Genomic DNA, 17021 nt, shown 5'->3' with positions numbered 1-17021 from the left:
ACAGGATTTTCTTTTGGGATACGACAATTACATTTCCGATCCACCAATCCATCTTTACCCGCATCCCTCACTCCCAAACATTGACGAATTCACACGGAAATTGCGTCGCTATGAAATACTATGTGTTCTAAGACATTTCCCTCTAAATCGAGTAACGTTTCTATGGAAACGACAGGATTTTCTTTTGGGATACGACAATCTCATTTCAGATCCACTAATCCTTCTTTACTGCATCCCCCACTCCCACACATTGACGAATTCACACGGAAATTTGCGTCGCTATGAATTACTATGGGTTCTATGACTTCTCCTTCTAAATCGAGTAACGTTTCTATGGAAACGACAGGATTTTCTTTTGGGATACGACAATCTCATTTCCGATCCACTAATCCGTCTTTACTGCATCCCTCACTCCCACACATTGACGAATTCACACGGAAATTGCGTCGCTATGAAATACGGGTACTATGTCTTCTAAGACATTTCCTTCTAAATCGAGTAACGTTTCTATGGAAACGACAGGATTTTCTTTTGGGATACGACAATCACATTTCCGATCCACTAATCCTTCTTTACTGCATCCCTCACTCCCAAACATTGACGAATTAACATGGAAATTCCGTCGCTATGAAATACGAGTACTATGTGTTCTAAGACATTTCCTTCTAAATCGAGTAACGTTTCTATGGAAACGACAGGATTTTCTTTTGGGATACGACAATCTCATTTCCGATCCACTAATCCGTTTTTACTGCATCCCTCACTCCCACACATTGACGAATTCACACGGAAATTGCGTCGCTATGAAATACTATGTGTTCTAAGACATTTCCTTCTAAATCGAGTAACGTTTCTATGGAAACGACAGGATTTTCTTTTGGGATACGACAATCTCATTTCCGAGCCACTAATCCTTCTTTACTGCATCCTTCACTCCCACACATTGACGAATTCACACGGAAATTGCGTCGCTATGAAATACGAGTACTATGTCTTCTAAGACATTTCCTTCTAAATCGAGTAACATTTCTATGGAAACGACAGGATTTTCTTGTGGGATACGACAATCTCATTTCAGATCCACTAATCCTTCTTTACTGCATTCCTCACTCCCACACATTGACGAATTCACACGGAAATTGCTTCGCTATGAAATACTATGTGTTCTAGGACATTTCCCTCTAAATCGAGTAACGTTTCTATGGAAACGACAGGATTTTCTTTTGGGATACGACAATCTCATTTCAGATCCACTAATCCTTCTTTACTGCATCCCTCACTCCCACACATTGACGAATTCACACGGAAATTGCGTCGCTATGAAATACGAGTACTATGTCTTCTAAGACATTTCCTTCTAAATCGAGTAACGTTTCTATGGAAACGACAGGATTTTCTTTTGGGATACGACAATTACATTTCCGATCCACTAATCCATCTTTACCCGCATCCCTCACTCCCAAACATTGACGAATTCACACGGAAATTGCGTCGCTATGAAATACTATGTGTTCTAAGACATTTCCTTCTAAATCGAGTAACGTTACTATGGAAACGACAGGATTTTCTTTTTTGATACGACAATCACATTTCCCATCCACTAATCCTTCTTTACTGCATCCCCCACTCCCAAACATTGACGAATTCACACGGAAATTTGCGTCGCTATGAATTACTATGGGTTCTATGACTTCTCCTTCTAAATCGAGTAACGTTTCTTTGGAAACGACAGGATTTTCTTTTGGGATACGACAATCTCATTTCCGATCCACTAATCCGTCTTTACTGCATCCCTCACTCCCACACATTGACAAATTCACACGGAAATTGCGTCGCTATGAAATACGAGTACTATGTCTTCTAAGACATTTCCTTCTAAATCGAGTAACGTTTCTATATAAACGACAGGATTTTCTTTTGGGATACGACAATCATATTTCCGATCCACTAATCCTTCTTTACTGCATCCCTCACTCCCAAACATTGACGAATTAACATTGAAATTCCGTCGCTATGAAATACGAGTACTATGTGTTCTAAGACATTTCCTTCTAAATCGAGTAACGTTTCTATGGAAACGACAGGATTTTCTTTTGGGATACGACAATCACATTTCCGATCCACTAATCCTTCTTTACTGCATCCCTCACTCCCACACATTGACGAATTCACACGGAAATTGCGTCGCTATGAAACACTATGTGTTCTAAGACATTTCTTTCTAAATCGAGTAACGTTTCTATGGAAACGACAGGATTTTCTTTTGGGGTACGACAATCTCATTTCCGATCCACTAATCCTTCTTTACTGCATCCCTCACTCCCACACATTGACGAATTCACACGGAAATTGCGTCGCTATGAAATACGAGTACTATGTCTTCTAAGACATTTCCTTCTTAATCGAGTAACGTTTCTATGGAAACGACAGGATTTCCTTTTGGGATACGACAATCTCATTTCCGATCCACTAATCCTTCTTTACTGCATCCCTCACTCCCACACATTGACGAATTCACACGGAAATTGCGTCGCTATGAAATACTATGTGTTCTAAGACATTTCCTTCCAAATCGAGTAATGTTTCTATGGAAACGACAGGATTTTCTTTTGGGATACGACAATCACATTTCCGATCCACTAATCCTTCTTTACTGCATCCCTCACTCCCACACATTGACGAATTCACACGGAAATTGCGTCGCTATGAAATACTATGTGTTCTAAGACATTTCTTTCTAAATCGAGTAACGTTTCTATGGAAACGACAGGATTTTCTTTTGGGATACGGCAATCTCATTTCCGATCCACTAATCCTTCTTTACTGCATCCCTCACTCCCACACATTGACGAATTCACACGGAAATTGCGTTGCTATGAAATACGAGTACTATGTCTTCTAAGACATTTCCTTCTTAATCGAGTAACGTTTCTATGGAATCGACAGGATTTTCTTTTGGGATACGACAATCTCATTTCCGATCCACTATTCCTTCTTTACTGCATCCCTCACTCCCACACATTGACGAATTCACACGGAAATTGCGTCGCTATGAAATACGAGTACTATGTCTGCTAAGACATTTTCTTCTTAATCGAGTAACGTTTCTATGGAAACGACCGGTATTTCTTTTGGGATACGACAATCTTATTTCCGATCCACTAATCCTTCTTTACTGCATCCCTCACTCCCACACATTGACGAATTCACACGGAAATTGCGTCGCTATGAAATACGAGTACTATGTCTTCTAAGACATTTCCTTCTAAATCGAGTAACGTTTCTATGGAAACGACAGGATTTTCTTTTGGGATACGACAATCTCATTTCCGATCCACTAATCCTTTTTTACTGCATCCCTCACTCCCACACATTGACGAATTCACACGGAAATTGCGTCGCTATGAAATACTGTGTGTTCTAAGACATTTCCTTCTAAATCGAGTAACGTTTCTATGGAAACGACAGGATTTTCTTTTGGGATACGACAATTACATTTCCGATCCACTAATCCTTCTTTACTGCATCCCTCACTCCCACACATTGACGAATTCACACGGAAATTGCGTCGCTATGAAACACTATGTGTTCTAAGACATTTCTTTCTAAATCGAGTAACGTTTCTATGGAAACGACAGGATTTTCTTTTGGGGTACGACAATCTCATTTCCGATCCACTAATCCTTCTTTACTGCATCCCTCACTCCCACACATTGACGAATTCACACGGAAATTGCGTCGCTATGAAATACGAGTACTATGTCTTCTAAGACATTTCCTTCTTAATCGAGGAACGTTTCTATGGAAACGACAGGATTTCCTTTTGGGATACGACAAACTCATTTCCGATCCACTAATCCTTCTTTACTGCATCCCTCACTCCCACACATTGACGAATTCACACGGAAATTGCGTCGCTATGAAATAGTATGTGTTCTAAGACATTTCCTTCCAAATCGAGTAACGTTTCTATGGAAACGACAGGATTTTCTTTTGGGATACGACAATCACATTTCCGATCCACTAATCCTTCTTTACTGCATCCCTCACTCCCACACATTGACGAATTCGCACGGAAATTGCGTCGCTATGAAATACTATGTGTTCTAAGACATTTCTTTCTAAATCGAGTAACGTTTCTATGGAAACGACAGGATTTTCTTTTGGGATACGGCAATCTCATTTCCGATCCACTAATCCTTCTTTACTGCATCCCTCACTCCCACACATTGACGAATTCACACGGAAATTGCGTCGCTATGAAATACGAGTACTATGTCTTCTAAGACATTTCCTTCTTAATCGAGTAACGTTTCTATGGAATCGACAGGATTTTCTTTTGGGATACAACAATCTCATTTCCGATCCACTAATCCTTCTTTACTGCATCCCTCACTCCCACACATTGACGAATTCACACGGAAATTGCGTCGCTATGAAACACGAGTACTATGTCTGCTAAGACATTTTCTTCTTAATCGAGTAACGTTTCTATGGAAATGACAGGTATTTCTTTTGGGATACGACAATCTCATTTCCGATCCACTAATCCTTCTTTACTGCATCCCTCACTCCCACACATTGACGAATTCACACGGAAATTGCGTCGCCATGAAATACTATGTGTTGTAGCGGGGCTTTGAATTTCGCCGCGCTACACTCGTTCCCTCAGATAAAAAATATCTCGTCGCAGCGGTATGAGCGCTCGACGGCAGAGAAACTACCAAAATTGTTATCATTTTTTTTTTTTTTTATTCCGTTTTCAATTGTCTCTTGATAGCCGTAGCTTAAGGCAGGCGTGATCGGATTCTGACGTAAAAACGTAATGGCTAATCTTGATCTGATTGTAATGTGTAGACATTGTGGAAATTATTAAGAAATTCGGTGGATGGAAGTAGCAAAGTGAATTAAATTGCATACAGTATCAAGATGATTTTAATTGGTATAAATTAGTGATCCCTGGACTATTGCAAGATTTCGGAGCAGATTTTTTCACGCTGAAATGAATGAGATTTTTGAAGACGTGGACGCCGCCCTAAAGAAGATAAGTTAATCTGGTAAAGGATGATCTCTCGTCTACGCCACTTCCTTCTGTCCGTTACATTCTGTTATTCTCTGTTTCTTTTCAATAACTTTTGTAGTGAAAATTGGTTTAACTTTTGCTCAAAAACGCCACAAGGACCACCCCAACAATAGCTTTTCCGAATAACGAAGTCCGATAGCTTTTCTGTAATACGAAGTCCGATTTGCTTTTCATTCTTTCCCTTTTCCACGGTCTCTCTTCTCCCATTTTTTTATTAACCACTACAACTGGCTCCCGCGACTGGACGCAATTTTCGGATGTGTCGTTTTTGAGCAAATTTGAAACTTTAATTTGTATTTTTCCCAACAGAGAATAAAATCCTGAAGTTTAAAGGGTAACGAAAACACCAACTTTATTGTACCTAAGCAAATGATAGCACAATATTGTATAGAATTTTTGTAACTAATTCAATCTGTTTTTCTTTTCATGGCATATATTGATGCAAAACTGTTATTTTGAGACCTTTTGGTGATTATCCGATGGAGATGTATTAAGAAAATCCATATTTTGACGAATACGATTTACGCAGAAGTGATTGACCAGCCGTTGCAGGACAGAAAATTTAATGGTGAGTCACACAATTATGTTTCATTCAAACATTCAATAGCCAACTGCAGAATCCATTTTTCCTTTTCCACACATCCTGTAGTTTTCTTCTAGATTTTTATAAAATTATCTATCTCTATTGTAGTTTGTGGTAATTATAGTATTGTTGTAGCATATGAAGATCGTGAATTTGACAGCCAAACAGTAATTTGTTACGAAAAATTTTGTCCGCCCTGCTGCATCTTTCTCAACCATTGTTTGCAATAGAGCAATCATTTACATTGACGAGAAAATATTTCAACCTAAATTTGAGTCAAATCTTTATTAATCAGACTTATATTATTCCCTTTTTGACTTACTATTATACATCCTATTACAATGGAACGTGGTAAGGTAGAGATAGTTTCGGCAGATGAGTTAAGTGAAGTAGATTCATCTTTCAACCAACAAGAAAGTCCGCGTTTCCCTCCATGGACGGGTTCACAGATCAATGCAATGATTTTGCCTCAAACTCGCAACATTTGTGATAATACACAGATGGCGACTTTAAATGACGAAATGTGGAATGGACGCGAGGCTAGACCGTCAGCACCATTGTTAACATCAATGTCAGAACCGAATATGAGACAAATTCAGCAATGTGACACAAATCGGACACAGGAAACTGACAAACTGGACCGACTATTAGAGTTATTTGCAGACATGAAACGAGACGTTAGTCAGAAAATTGACATATTAAACCATACTATGACCGAAAATTTTGAACGGACGACAAAACAGATGACAGAATTAAATAACACCACTCAACAGCTCAGCCAGCGATTTGAGACATTGTCCGACCGAGTCACTAAACAGGAAGAAACTTTGGTTACATTCACACACGAAACAAAAAACAATATCACCCGATGTGAGAATCAGTTAACTCAAATAGTTAATGTGCAGCAGGAAGTGAACACCCGTGTGGAAGAGTTAGCTCAGGCCCACACTTCAGCTAGCTCCACCCAAGAAAAGCTGACTGAAGAAGTGGGAAATATTACCCAACAACTTACAATGGTAGTTCTTGAACAGACCCACCTCAAAGAAAAGATAGAAAAGTTAGAAGATCGAGCGGACCTCGCGTCACTAAACGACGACACCAACATGGCCGAAAGAATTGTACATGAATGTAAATTGTGTGACGACTATCTGGACAAAAAACTTGAAACAATTACACAGGACATACTTTCAAAAACAAAGACACATGTTAAAGACGAGACAAAACACATAGAAGACGAAGTGACAAAATTACGAGACAATGTTGTGCCGTGTTTGGCGATAGGTGCAAACGCATCGTCAGGAAACGACAAAACAGCTAAAACCATGGCTAATGACACAGACAGAACACCACCTATTGTGGAATCACCTATTTCAAATCAAAATTACAATGTGCCGCTTTCTTTTCCACCGAACGAGCAATATTACGTTACCGGCATGGCCGATGACACGTTTGTAAGACATGGGTATTTCCAGACATTTTCCAGTGAGGACAAGCACAAAGTCCACCCTATTGTGTTTATTAGATCATTTGACGGTGTTTTTCCACGTAGTTGGTCAGAAGTCGATAAAATCAGATACGTCACCAATCTCATGAGAGGACGAGCAGCTAAGTGGGGTGCCGCTATGAAGCGGCGGTGCCTTACGTTTGAACAGTTCGAACAAGCCTTCTTGGACGAATTCTGGTCCGAGAATGAGCAACAGAGTCTAAGGAGAGAAGTGTGCAACCCCGAGACCTATGACCCTGAAAAAGAGACATTAAGACAATACTTTGAGAGGTACTTAGACAAGACACTGTACTGGTCCACACCAGCCGACTTGTCAGCGATAATTGACACTTTAAAGAGCCACTTACCCTTTCCATACCGAGACAGATTAATAGGAGTACTGGAGAATGACGTTAAGACTTTCTTAAACTTCTTAGATCAAATGGACGTAGTTTACAGAGGCGATTCACGCCATTCAAATTTTACTCATATTAGTAACCAAAATCAGCACCCACCCCAAAGGAACCGTAGTGACGGTGGTTGGTGGAACCATCCGTCCGCGCCGCGACACAATACGATGCCTGCGCGCGAAACATACTCAAATGGAAACGTGTATGACAGTAGGAACAACCGCAGAAATTCGTGGAATAATAACAATAATTATCACCCATATCAAAATGGTAACTACAAGCAAAATGAAAATTACAGACAGTACAACAACAACAATAGGAGACGTGAGAATAACCGGTACAACCCGGGCTACTTTGACAGGAACATGACATATAACAGACATAATTACCACCAAAACAATACCAATCCCAACAATCACCGACAGAATATGTGGAACACACAAAATTCACGCATGACAAATCATAACCCTCCACGGAAACCGCCGCCGTTCCCCGCTACAGTGTTCTAAGACATTTCCCTCTAAATCGAGTAACGTTTCTATGGAAACGACAGGATTTTCTTTTGGGATACGACAATCTCATTTCCGATCCACTAATCCTTCTTTACTGCATCCCTCACTCCCACACATTGACGAATTCACACGGAAATTGCGTCGCTATGAAATACGAGTACTATGTCTTCTAAGACATTTCCTTCTAAATCGAGTAACGTTTCTATGGAAACGACAGGATTTTCTTTTGGGATACGACAATTACATTTCCGATCCACTAATCCATCTTTACCCGCATCCCTCACTCCCAAACATTGACGAATTCACACGGAAATTGCGTCGCTATGAAATACTATGTGTTCTAAGACATTTCCTTCTAAATCGAGTAACGTTTCTATGGAAACGACAGGATTTTCTTTTGGGATACGACAATCACATTTCCCATCCACTAATCCTTCTTTACTGCATCCCCCACTCCCAAATATTGACGAATTCACACGGAAATTTGCGTCGCTATGAATTACTATGGGTTCTATGACTTCTCCTTCTAAATCGAGTAACGTTTCTATGGAAACGACAGGATTTTCTTTTGGGATACGACAATCTCATTTCCGATCCACTAATCCGTCTTTACTGCATCCCTCACTCCCACACATTGACGAATTCACACGGAAATTGCGTAGCTATGAAATACGAGTACTATGTGTTCTAAGACATTTCCTTCTAAATCGAGTAACGTTTCTATGGAAACGACAGGATTTTCTTTTGGGATACGACAATCACATTTCCGATCCACTAATCCTTCTTTACTGCATCCCTCACTCCCAAACATTGACGAATTAACATGGAAATTCCGTCGCTATGAAATACGAGTACTATGTGTTCTAAGACATTTCCTTCTAAATCAAGTAACGTTTCTATGGAAACGACAGGATTTTCTTTTGGGATACGACAATCTCATTTCCGATCCACTAATCCTTTTTTACTGCATCCCTCACTCCCACACATTGACGAATTCACACGGAAATTGCGTCGCTATGAAATACTATGTGTTCTAAGACATTTCCTTCTAAATCGAGTAACGTTTCTATGGAAACGACAGGATTTTCTTTTGGGATACGACAATCACATTTCCGATCCACTAATCCTTCTTTACTGCATCCCTCACTCCCACACATTGACGAATTCACACGGAAATTGCGTCGCTATGAAATACTATGTGTTCTAAGACATTTCTTTCTAAATCGAGTAACGTTTCTATGGAAACGACAGGTTTTTCTTTTGGGATACGACAATCTCATTTCCGATCCACTAATCCTTCTTTACTGCATCCCTCACTCCCACACATTGACGAATTCACACGGAAATTGCGTCGCTATGAAATTCGAGTACTATGTCTTCTAAGACATTTCCTTCTTAATCGAGTAACGTTTCTATGGAAACGACAGGATTTTCTTTTGGGATACGACAATCTCATTTCCGATCCACTAATCCTTCTTTACTGCATCCCTCACTCCCAAACATTGACGAATTCACATGGAAATTCCGTCGCTATGAAATACGAGTACTATGTGTTCTAAGACATTTTCTTCTAAATCGAGTAACGTTTCTATGGAAACGACAGGATTTTCTTTTGGGATACGACAATCACATTTCCGATCCACTAATCCTTCTTTACTGCATCCCTCACTCCCAAACATTGACGAATTCACACGGAAATTGCGTCGCTATGAAATACTATGTGTTCTAAGACATTTCTTTCTTAATCGAGTAGCGTTTCTATGGAAACGAGAGGATTTTCTTTTGGGATACGACGATTACATTTCCGATCCACTAATCCATCTTTACCCGCATCACTCACTCCCAAACATTGACGATTTCACACGGAAATTGCGTCGCTATGAAATACTATGTGTTGTAAGACATTTCTTTCTAAATCGAGTAACGTTTCTATGGAAACGACAGGATTTTCTTTTGGGATACGACAATCTCATTTCCGAGCCACTAATCCTTCTTTACTGCATCCCTCACTCCCACACATTGACGAATTCACACGGAAATTGCGTCGCTATGAAATACTATGTGTTCTAAGACATTTCCTTCTAAATCGAGTAACGTTTCTATGGAAACGACAGGATTTTCTTTTGGGATACGACAATCACATTTCCGATCCACTAATCCTTCTTTACTGCATCCCTCACTCCCACACATTGACGAATTCACACGGAAATTGCGTCGCTATGAAATACTATGTGTTCTAAGACATTTCTTTCTAAATCGAGTAACGTTTCTATGGAAACGACAGGATTTTCTTTTGTTATACGGCAATCTCATTTCTGATCCACTAATCCTTCTTTAAAGCATCCCTCACTCCCACACATTGACGAATTCACACGGAAATTGCGTCGCTATAAAATACGAGTACTATGTCTGCCAAGACATTTCCTTCTTAATCGAGTAACGTTTCTATGGAAACGACAGGATTTTCTTTTGGGATACGACAATCTCATTTCCGATCCACTAATCCTTCTTTACTGCATCCCTCACTCCCACACATTGACGAATTCACACGGAAATTGCGTCGCTATGAAATACGAGTACTATGTCTTCTAAGACATTTCCTTCTAAATCGAGTTACGTTTCTATGGAAACGACAGGATTTTCTTTAGGGATACGACAATCACATTTCCGAATCACTAATCCTTCTTTACTGCATCCCTCACTCCCACACATTGACGAATTCACACGGAAATTGCGTCGCTATGAATTACTCTGGGTTCTATGACCTCACCTTCTAAATCAAGTAACGTTTCTATGGAATCGACAGGACTTTTTTTTTGGGATACGACAATCTCATTTCCGATCCACTAATCCTTCTTTACTGCATCCCTCACTCCCAAACATTGACGAATTCACACGGAAATTGCGTCCCTATGAAATACTATGTGTTCTAAAACATTTCCTTTTAATCGAGTAACGTTTCTATGGAAACGACAGGATTTTCTTTTGGGATACGACAATCTCTTTTCAGATCCACTAATCCTTTTTTACTGCATCCCTCGCTCCCACACATTGACGAATTCACACGGAAATTGCGTCGCTATGAAATACTATGTGTTCTAAGACATTTCCCTCTAAATCGAGTAACGTTTCTATGGAAACGACAGGATTTTCTTTTGGGATATGACAATCTCATTTCCGATCCACTAATCCTTCTTTACTGCATCCCTCACTCCCACACATTCACGAATTCACACGGAAATTGCGTCGCTATGAAATACAAGTACTATGTCTTCTAAAACATTTCCTTCTAAATCGAGTAACGTTTCTATGGAAACGACAGGATTTTCTTTTGTGATACGACAATTACGTTTCCGATCCACTAATCCATCTTTACCCGGATCCCTCACTCCCAAACATTGACGAATTCACACGGAAATTGCGTCGCTATGAAATACTATGTGTTCTAAGACATTTCCCTCTAAATCGAGTAACGTTTCTATGGAAACGACAGGATTTTCTTTTGGGATACGACATTCTCATTTCCGATCCACTAATCCTTCTTTACTGCATCCCTCACTCCCACACATTGACGAATTCACACGGAAATTGCGTCGCTATGAAATACGAGTACTATGTCTTCTAAGACATTTCCTTCTAAATCGGGTAACGTTTCTATGGAAACGACAGGATTTTCTTTTGGGATACGACAATTACATTTCCGATCCACTAATCCATCTTTACCCGCATCCCTCACTCCCAAACATTGACGAATTCACACGGAAATTGCGTCGCTATGAAATACTATTTGTTATAAGACATTTCCTTCTAAATCGAGTAACGTTTCTATGGAAACGACAGGATTTTCTTTTGGGATACGACAATCACATATCCCATCCACTAATCCTTCTTTACTGCATCCCCCACTCCCAAACATTGACGAATTCAAACGGAAATTTGCGTCGCTATGAATTACTATGGGTTCTATGACTTCTCCTTCTAAATCGAGTAACGTTTCTATGGAAACGACAGGATTTTCTTTTGGGATACGACAATCTCATTTCAGATCCACTAATCCTTCTTTACTGCATCCCTCACTCCCACACATTGAAGAATTCACACGGAAATTGCGTCGCTATGAAATACTATGTGTTCTAAGACATTTCCTTCTAAATCGAGTAACGTTTCTATGGAAACGACAGGATTTTCTTTTGGGATACGACAATCTCATTTCAGATCCACTAATCCTTCTTTACTGCATCCCTCACTCCCACACATTGACGAATTCACACGGAAATTGCGTCGCTATGAAATACGAGTACTATGTCTTCTGAGACATTTCCTTCTAAATCGAGTAACGTTTCTATGGAAACGACAGGATTTTCTTTTGGGATACGACAATCTCATTTCAGATCCACTAATCCTTCTTTACTGCATCCCTCACTCCCACACATTGACGAATTCACGCGGAAATTGCGTCGCTATGTAATACGAGTACTATGTCTTCTAAGACATTTCTTTCTAAATCGAGTAACGTTTCTATGGACACGACAGGATTTTCTTGTGGGATACGACAATCACATTTCCGATCCACTAATCCTTCTTTACTGCATCCCTCACTCCCACACATTGACGAATTCACACGGAAATTGCGTCGCTATGAAATACGAGTACTATGTCTTCTAAGACATTTCCTTCTAAATCGAGTAACGTTTCTATGGAAACGACAGGATTTTCTTTTGGGATACGACAATTACATTTCCGATCCACTAATCCATCTTTACCCGCATCCCTCACTCCCAGACATTGACGAATTCACACGGAAATTGCGTCGCTATGTAATACTATGTGTTCTAAGACATTTCTTTCTAAATCGAGTAACGTTTCTATGGAAACGACAGGATTTTCTTTTGGGATACGACAATCTCATTTCCGATCCACTAATCCTTCTTTACTGCTTCCCTCACTCCCACACATTGACGAATTCACACGGAAATTGCGTCGCTATGAAATACGAGTACTATGTCTTCTAAGACATTTCCTTCTAAATCGAGTAACGTTTCTATGGAAACGACAGGATTTTCTTGTGGGATACGACAATCTCATTTCAGATCCACTAATCCTTCTTTACTGCATCCCTCACTCCCACACATTGACGAATTCACACGGAAATTGCGTCGCTATGAAATACTATGTGTTCTAAGACATTTCCCTCTAAATCGAGTAACGTTTCTATGGAAACGACAGGATTTTCTTTTGGGATACGACAATCTCATTTCAGATCCACTAATCCTTCTTTACTGCATCCCTCACTCCCACACATTGACGAATTCACACGGAAATTGCGTCGCTATGAAATACGAGTACTATGTCTTCTAAGACATTTCCTTCTTAACCGAGTAACGTTTCTATGGAAACGACAGGATTTTCTTTTGCGATACGACAATTACATTTCCGATCCACTAATCCATCTTTACCTGCATCCCTCACTCCCAAACATTGACGAATTCACACGGAAATTGCGTCGCTATGAAATACTATGTGTTCTAAGACATTTCCTTCTAAATCGAGTAACGTTTCTATGGAAACGACAGGATTTTCTTTTGGGATACGACAATCACATTTCCGATCCACTAATCCTTCTTTACTGCATCCCTCACTCCCAAACATTGACGAATTAACATGGAAATTCCGTCGGTATGAAATACGAGTACTATGTGTTCTAAGACATTTCCTTCTAAATCGAGTAACGTTTCTATGGAAACGACAGGATTTTCTTTTGGGATACGACAATCTCATTTCCGATCCACTAATCCTTTTTTACTGCATCCCTCACTCCCACACATTGACGAATTCACACGGAAATTGCGTCGCTATGAAATACTATGTGTTCTAAGACATTTCCTTCTAAATCGAGTAACGTTTCTATGGAAACGACAGGATTTTCTTTTGGCATACGACAATCACATTTCCGATCCACTAATCCTTCTCTACTGCATCCCTCACTCCCACACATTGACGAATTCACACGGAAATTGCGTCGCTATGAAATACTATGTGTTTTAAGACAATTCTTTCTAAATCGAGTAACGTTTCTATGGAAACGACAGGATTTTCTTTTGGGATACGACAATCTCATTTCCGATCCACTAATCCTTCTTTACTGCATCCCTCACTCCCACACATTGACGAATTCACACGGAAATTGCGTCGCTATGAAATACGAGTATTATGTCTTCTAAGACATTTCCTTCTTAATCGAGTAACGTTTCTATGGAAACGACAGGATTTTCTTGTGGGATACGACAATCTCATTTCCGATCCACTAATCCTTCTTTACTGCATCCCTCACTCCCTCACATTGACGAATTCATACGGAAATTGCGTCGCTATGAAATACTATGTGTTCTAAGACATTTCCTTCTAAATCGAGTAATGTTTCTATGGAAACGACAGGATTTTCTTTTGGGATACGACAATCACATTTCCGATCCACTAATCCTTCTTTACTGCATCCCTCACTCCCACACATTGACGAATTCACACGGAAATTGCGTCGCTATGAAATACTATGTGTTCTAAGACATTTCTTTCTAAATCGAGTAACGTTTCTATGGAAACGACAGGATTTTCTTTTGGGATACGACAATCTCATTTCCGATCCACTAATCCTTCTTTACTGCATCCCTCACTCCCACACATTGACGAATTCACACGGAAATTGCGTCGCTATGAAATACGAGTACTATGTCTTCTAAGACATTTCCTTCTTAATCGAGTAACGTTTCTATGGAAACGACAGGATTTTCTTTTGGGATACGACAATCTCATTTCCGATCCACTAATCCTTCTTTACTGCATCCCTCACTCCCACACATTGACGAATTCACACGGAAATTGCGTCGCTATGAAATACGAGTACTATGTCTGCTAAGACATTTCCTACTTAATCGAGTAACGTTTCTATGGAAACGACAGGATTTTCTTTTGGGATACGACAATCTCATTTCCGATCCACTAATCCTTCTTTACTGCATCCCTCACTCCCACACATTGACGAATTCACACGGAAATTGCGTCGCTATGAAATACGAGTACTATGTCTTCTAAGACATTTCCTTCTAAAACGAGTAACGTTTCTATGGAAATGACAGGATTTTCTTTTGGGATACGACAATCTCATTTCAGATCCACTAATCCTTCTTTACTGCATCCCTCACTCCCACACATTGACGAATTCACACGGAAATTGCGTCGCTATGAAATACTATGTGTTCTAAGACATTTCCCTCTAAATCGAGTAACGTTTCTACGGAAAGGACAGGATTTTTTTTTGGGATACGACAATCTCATTTCCGATCCACTAATCCTTCTTTACTGCATCCCTCACTCCCACACATTGACGAATTCACACGGAAATTGCGTCGCTATGAAATACGAGTACTATGTGTTCTAAGACATTTCCTTCTAAATCGAGTAACGTTTCTATGGAAACGACAGGATTTTCTTTTGGGATACGACAATTACATTTCCGATCCACTAATCCATCTTTACCCGCATCCTTCACTCCCAAACATTGACGAATTCACACGGAAATTGCGTCGCTATGAAATACTATGTGTTCTAAGACATTTCTTTCTAAATCGAGTAACGTTTCTATGGAAACGACAGGATTTTCTTTTGAGATACGACAATCTCATATCCGATCCACTAATCCTACTTTACTGCATCCCTCACTCCCAAACATTGACGAATTCACACGGAAATTGTGTCGCTATGAAATACGAGTACTACGTCTTCTAAGACATTTCCTTCTACAACGAGTAACGTTTCTATGGAAACGACAGGATTTTCTTGTGGGATACGACAATCTCATTTCACATCCACTAATCCTTCTTTACTGCATCCCTCACTCCCACACATTGACGAATTCACACGGAAATTGCGTCGCTATGAAATACTATGTGTTCTAAGACATTTCCCTCTAATTCGAGTAACGTTTCTATGGAAACGACAGGATTTTCTTTTGGGATACGACAATCTCATTTCAGATCCACTAATCCTTCTTTACTGCATCCCTCACTCCCACACATTGACGAATTCACACGGAAATTGCGTCGCTATGAAATACGAGTACTATGTCTTCTAAGACATTTCCTTCTAAATCGAGTAACGTTTCTATGGAAAGGACAGGATTTTCTTTTGGGGTACGACAATTACATTTCCGATCCACTAATCCTTCTTTACTGCATCCCTCACTCCCACACATTGACGAATTAACACGGAAATTGCGTCGCTATGAAATACGAGTACTATGTCTTCTAAGACATTTCCTTCTAAATCGAGTAACGTTTCTATGGAAACGACAGGATTTTCTTTTGGGATACGACATTCACATTTCCCATCCACTAATCCTTCTTTACTGCATCCCCCACTCCCAAACATTGACGAATTCACACGGAAATTTGCGTCGCTATGAATTACTATGGGTTCTATGACTTCTCCTTCTAAATCGAGTAACGTTTCTATGGAAACGACAGGATTTTCTTTTGGGATACGACAATCTCCTTTCAGATCCACTAATCCTTCTTTACTGCATCCCTCACTCCCACACATTGACGAATTCACACGGAAATTGCGTCCCTATGAAATACTATGTGCTCTAAAACATTTCCTTTTAATCGAGTAACGTTTCTATGGAAACGACAGGATTTTCTTTTGGGATACGACAATCTCTTTTCAGATCCACTAATCCTTTTTTACTGCATCCCTCGCTCCCACACATTGACGAATTCACACGGAAATTGCGTCGCTATGAAATACTATGTGTTCTAAGACATTTCCCTCTAAATCGAGTAACGTTTCTATGGAAACGACAGGATTTTCTTTTGGGATACGACAATCTCATTTCAGATCCACTAATCCTTCTTTACTGCATCCCTCACTCCCACACATTGACGAATTCACACGG

The sequence above is a fragment of the Schistocerca serialis genome, chromosome 6, assembly GCF_023864345.2.
Source record: "Schistocerca serialis cubense isolate TAMUIC-IGC-003099 chromosome 6, iqSchSeri2.2, whole genome shotgun sequence".
Lineage (NCBI taxonomy): Eukaryota > Metazoa > Arthropoda > Insecta > Orthoptera > Acrididae > Schistocerca > Schistocerca serialis.
This window is presented reverse-complemented; position numbering follows the sequence as displayed.